The sequence below is a fragment of the Monodelphis domestica genome, chromosome 2, assembly GCF_027887165.1.
Source record: "Monodelphis domestica isolate mMonDom1 chromosome 2, mMonDom1.pri, whole genome shotgun sequence".
In the NCBI taxonomy this organism is placed as follows: domain Eukaryota; kingdom Metazoa; phylum Chordata; class Mammalia; order Didelphimorphia; family Didelphidae; genus Monodelphis; species Monodelphis domestica.
Window position 1 is genome coordinate 44,608,109 of NC_077228.1, and position 6,296 is coordinate 44,614,404.

The following is a 6,296-nucleotide window of genomic DNA, read 5'->3' on the forward strand; positions in this document are numbered from 1 at the left end:
TTTATAAGGGCATACTTTAGAGAGCCTGGAAGAGACCTTAGAAGAGCGTGTAGTACAACCATCTCATTTTACAGATGAGAAAACAGATCTTTGAGAGGCTAAGTATGACCTTCTCCAAGATCACAGTAAGAGGGGTGGAAACTAGAACCTTTCAAAATCCAACCCAGTGCTCTAGAGCAGTTGTAAACCCTCTCCCCACCCCCACCCCACCCCCATCACCCCGACAAATCCATCCAGCATCTTAGGTCACTCTGAGTTCTAACATTCTATTCCTTTCATTCAACATTCCTTTCTATTGTATGCGGTTGTCTTCGGCTGTGCTTTCGTGAAACTGATTTCTCTCCGGGGCTGCACGCACTTCGGTCTTGGCTGAGAGCCTGCTGCAGCCGTCTAGGGGAGCTCGAGTAGACGGGTTGACAGTCCGTCCGCTCCCGGCCCGCGCCTCCGTCTCCAGACGCTGTCAGTGCAGCTGGGGCTCGGAAAGGGAGGGAAGGGCTTCGGGGTTGGCAGATGCCCCCCTGCTGCTGCTGCCGCTGCTGGAAGAAGGGGGTGGGTGGGGTAGGGGAGCCGCCGCCGGCTGGTAGCAGGCCCTGCCCCCTTTTTCATTTAGGCTTTTGCTAGGAGGAGACGCTCACGTTGCCAGAATCCGAGATTTCCGGCGGCGCTAGGTCCAGGACATTTCCAGCCCAGGCCCATATTTGGTGAAAGTCTTGAGGAGCTCCGTCATCCTTCGACGCTGCTAGGCGGGCGGTTCCAGCCAGGGCCTTTGAGATTGCCGCTAGAAATCGCGGGCCTTTGACCCTGCTGCATTCCTGAAAATGTGGGTCGTCTAGGAGAACCCCGGGCCTTCCTCCTTCCTCCCCCCCTCCCTTGTCTCAGGGGACCCATCCCCCGGCTCGGGAGTGCCTCCAGGTTGGAATCTGCCAAGTACGCAGTTTTTTTTTTTTTTTTTACTTTCCATTCCAAGAGTCATTTCATCATTAAGAAAAAAAAGAAAGAAAGAAAACACACACACACACACACACACACACACACACACACACACACACACACACACACACACGGGATATCCTGCGGAGGGTTACAACCCTTTCCTTCCTTTCCACCACTTTGGGGATCTCTCCTGCGAGTGTTAAAAATGCGCTGGAGGAGGGGAGGAGGAGGTATGGGAAGGGAATCCCCTGCCTGATGGTAGTCCCGGTTCCCTCCCTTCCTCCCTGCCCCCACAATAATACACGAGTCCTCGCCTGTTTGTGGGCTGCCTCCAGCTCTAAGGCCTCACTGTTCTTGTTTGTCTCATGTATTAGGCTGGGACTGGCTATCTGGGTTTGGGTCACTTTCCTCTACTACCACTCCGGTGACGCAGCTTTCCTAAAACAATCGGTTGTTGTTCTGTCCTAAGTGGCCAGGTCCTGGACTACTCAGAGATGTCTCAATAATTCTCTGCATCGTTTTTTTTCTCAGGCTAAAGCCTTTTCAAATTAGTTTCTTCTACGCAATGTCTCCTATTAGATTTTAAGTACTATGCCTAGGTAATTACATGTAGTCTCTTTCATCAAAATATAAAGTTCTGGAAGGCAAGTTCCGGTTTCTGCGTTTCTTTGACTCCCTAGGGCTTTCTACAGCGTCTGATGCTTTAGAAAAGTCGTTGGCTCAAAACACCTGCCCCACCCAAGATAGATTTGGGGGACTTGGGGTAAGGATTGGGAAAAGGAGGATGTTTGGACTCTAGACTGGCATTCTGCCCAGTGCTATAGGAAAAATGGTACAAATAGGTAAAGTTTGAGTTTTCCACCTGCCCACAACCTCTCTTGTTTATTAGTCTGTCTCACCTTCCTCCAGAAGCTCCTGGTCTTCATCCTTACATCTTCCCCAAGTGTGGAACCAAGAGAAAAGTTTCAGGACTCTTGATTCTCTACCTGTTCTTAAAAACTTCTCTTGGCTACACATAGCCACAACACATATGATAACCAGCTGATAGAAATTCATATTCATTGAGAATAGCTGAGACTTTTCAGATCTCCTATTTGTCGATTTTGAATGGACTTTGGCTCTCCATAAGGTTAAAAAAATTCTGTTTAGGGCAGTTCTTAACCCTTTTTTGTGGTGTAAACCCTTTCTTGGGAAATGTTTTTAAGTAATTGAGGGAAATGTTCAGTAGAGGTCTGTCGTTGAGAATCCCTGCTTTAGAATCAACCCAGTGAAATTGAGGGAGAGCCAGCTATTGTGTCAGGAACATCTGGGGTTCTCATTCTTCATCTGACCCACATTTGTGTGATCTGGAGAAAGTCACTGTATTTTTTGTCCTTCCCTCCCCCCCCCCCCCCATAACTCTAAAGAAAAGTTTCAGAGCAGATATCCATCTGAACTGGGAGAAGGAACTTTCTCGCTGTGAGTTCCCTGTACCACTAAAACCACAGATTTAGTCCAAAAGAAAATTGTCTAAAGATCAATAATGCCACCCAATTCATGCTGGATAGACAGTCCAACATTTAAAATCGGTTGGATCTCCATTCCCACAACATACTCCAGGCCCCTTTCCCCTCCCTGTCCTTTTCCTTTTTCTTCCCCCACCCCCAATAATGTTGTAAGTAGCTGGCATTGCCTTGGAAACATCCCAGGATGTACTCAGCACATCTGTATCCAATGGGAAGTGTATCTTGTTGTTTATTTCCTTTCTCTGGAGGCAGTCCATAGGAAACTAGGCATTAATAGTTCCCTACCTTACAGAAGTTTTTTGTTTTGTGATAGTGTAAAAGTGTTTCATAGGAACAGACTTGGAGATCCCTCTTCCACCCCACCCTGCAATGTGATGTGGCCAGATGTTCTGTAATAGTGACAGATTGCCATCAGAACTGGCTGGCTTCAGATCAGTGAGCTGAGAATTGACCTTCACCTCTTATATTCTGTAGTCTGCGATATGTTGTAATTTGTGCATTACAGGGCAAACAAATTGCAAACACACACTATTGCCAGCAGCTACAACAAAACAAAGCAGAGTAACTCAGCTTTAAAAGCTTGTTCTCTGCAGGTGGAGAATGGAGAACTTTTCAGAGATCTGACAGCACCTGATATTCCATGTGTGACCTTGGGCAAGTCACTTAACCACTATGAACTTCAATTTCTTCATTTTAAAAAATGAAAGGTCAGACTAGATGGCTTCTTTTCAATGCTAGATTCATGATCCTAAGTCTACTCCACTAATTCTGTGTGTTGGAGGGATGATGGAGTTGAATTGTGTTGTGAAAATAATGGATGGAGAATAAAAAGCCTAGGATTGTAATTGTAACTCTTTAACTCACAAGCTGTGTCTAAATGGGCAAGCCACTTTTCATAGGATTATAGAACTAAAAGAGAGCTTAAGGACCATCTATCTAGAACTTTTCTTTTACAATAAAGGAAATTGAGATACAAAGGGACACAGTGACCTTTCCCAAGTCACATGCCTGTATAACATCCCCTTGATTTTGTACTTTAAGGTTTTCAGGAGAGTATGGATAGAAAGCTAGCCTCTAGAAAAACAGCTCTGCTATGCACTAGTTTCCTGATTCTGGGCAAGTCACTTAACATGTCATTTGCAAATGGGATTAAGATAGCATCTACTTCACAGGGCTGTTGTGTGGATCAAATGATATTTATAAAATGTTTTGCAAACCTTAAAACTCTACACCAGTGCTAGGTATTTTTATTCTCATCATTATCAATTACTATTTTAGTCTTCCTGTAACAAGTTGTTATTCTGCATCAGTGAAGGGAATTTCCACCCCAGAAATACCCTACTGGTGTTTTCAACAACCCTGTGAGAGTGATAATGCCTCCATTTTACAGGTGAGGAAACAGACTTAGAGGGTAGATAGTTATTGCAAAACATAGGATGAGAACCAGGTTCTTTCTGTCCAGTAACCTTTCTACTATATGATACTTCTCCCCCAATCCTTTTAAAGAAGGCTCTGAATTTTCCAGTCAACTCAGATCCAGGGTAGCTAGAGGTAGAGCCACTAGTGGACTTGCTATCTAGAAGACTTGAGTTCAAATCTTCACACAGTTTCCTTATTTGTCAAGGGGAGATAACAATATGACCTACCTCCCAGCATTCTTGTGAGACTCGAATGACATAGTATTTATGAAAACTTCCCAAGCCTTAAAGTACTACATAAATACTACTACTGTGTATTGATTCCAAGATGGAAGGGTGGTAAGGGCTAGGCAATAGGGGTTAAGTGACTTGTCCAGGGTCACACAGCTGAGAAGTATAAAATGAAGTTAGGGAAGTGTATTGAGCAAGATCATCTATAACATCCCTTCCAGCCCTAAAATTCTATAATCCTTTGGTGTGGTCTATATGTGATCAGGATTCAGACTCTGGTCATGATATACATCATGAATCCAGAGCTGATTATATCTGACCCTTTAATTTTACAGATGAAACAACTGAGGAACAGAGGTTTAATTAAGTGACTTGCCCACCCAATAAGTATCTGCAGTGGGCTTCAAATCCAGGTCTTCCTCACTCCAGTCATGGCAGTACCTTGTTTCTCTTTTAGGGTAAATCATGGTAGTTACTCTGATCCACCTCAAACGTGTAGGGATATTCACCCAGACCCTCCTGCCATCTCATCACGGATATGTCATCTGCTCATTTTTCTAAACCGATCAGGAATCTAGATTTGTTTTCAAGCAATGGGGAGCCCTGGCTTTTAAAGGCAAAACCCGTCACGGATGGGTAAGAGAGCTCAGGAGGCTTCTCTCCCTTCCATCCCTGCCTCAGCTTGTTTTAACTGCCTCTGAAACCTGCAACAGGGACAAGAGATGTGTCAGAACAGAGAGGAAAAAAATATTTTTGAGACCTTTCCACCATAACCTAGTTTTGCCGTTTTTGTGACTTGAGGCAAACTAAACTGTATACCTTCCATAGTCACCCACACAACAGAAAGGAATTGGGCCACACCAGGCAACCTGTATGGCAACCCCTGAGGACAATAATACTCATCAGAACTCATATTTCTTTAGTGCTTTAAAGTTTCCAAAGCAGCAGTGTATCTTACATACAGGAATCCTTGAGGCTTTGGGAGATATTAATAAATAGAAATGAAGTTGGCAACTAGCCAGAGCACATGCCAGTTTACAGTGTCTTGTATTTCTCCAATGCTTCCTTCTTCCTTTTCTTTCTCCTCTGCTTCTTGGCAACAGACAGACCTGAATTCTAATCTTGTCTCATTCACTTGCCAGCTGTGTGATTCTGAGCAAGTTGTTTAGCCTCTCTTTGCCTCAATTTCCTCATCTATAAAATAGAGATAATAACAGGACTTACCTCCTAGAGTTGTAGAGATGAAATGAATTATCATATGCAAAGCACTTTGTCAGTCTTAAGTTTGTAGTTATGACACCTCCTTTATCTTGAACTTAGTTTCTTTGCCTATGTAGTAAGGGGCAATTGGTCTAGACCAGTGATGGCAAACCTATGGCATGGGTGCCAAAGATGGCACACAGAGCACTCTCTGTGAGTGCATACCACACTTCCCCTCAGCCCCCCCCCCCAAGTTCATTACTAGAAAGGCAGAGAGATTTGGGGGAACTGCTCCCCTCCCCCCTCTACTGTGCCTGATGACATTTTATCACATTCCCCCACCCCTCTGCCCAGCAGTCCAATAGGTATGCACAGGGAGTAAGGTAGGTGGCTCACAGGTGGCAGAGTCTCTACACTCATTGAGGACATTGTTCACTTCACCCGCCCCTCAACCCAGCAACCCAATAGGAGCGGTTCCTCCCTCTCCTGTGTGGGGTAAAGGCAGGGGGCATATTCAGCATATTGGAGTGAGGGGTATGGCACTAGGTCTGGGGGTCGGGGGGGGGGGGGGTTGGAAGGACAAGGTACTCCATCTCTAAAAGGTTCACCATCACTGGTCTAGTTCAAAGATGTCAAGTACATGGCCTGCAAGATACCAGAAATGTGATTTTTTTTAGCAAAATAAATTAAAATACAATAAAATATAGATAATATTCTGTTTTAAAACTAAATCATTATGTGGTCTGCAAGGATTATGGTATACTGATTTCAGTGGACCTGTTTCTATCTGAGTTCGACACCACTGGTCTAGGTGGCCTCTAAGATCTCTTGTAGGTCTAAATTCATAATCCTGTGACCACATATAGACTATTTAATAGCTGTGATCTCCAGTGTAGGGTCAAAGTACTTCCTAGGGTCTCATTTCAATTTTGCTAGTGATTGGATAAGGCAACTAGGTGGTACAGTGGATAAAGTGCTGGGCCTGGAGTTAGGAAGACCTGATCTAGCC

At 44.6% G+C, this 6,296-nt stretch overlaps 1 long non-coding RNA gene across 1 annotated transcript in view; it reads left to right on the forward strand.

The window, feature by feature from the left end:
* Window positions 1-6,296, forward strand: part of LOC103104126 (uncharacterized) — a 114,368-nt gene that overhangs the window by 1,543 nt on the left and 106,529 nt on the right. The gene's annotated exons all lie outside the window — the stretch shown is intronic.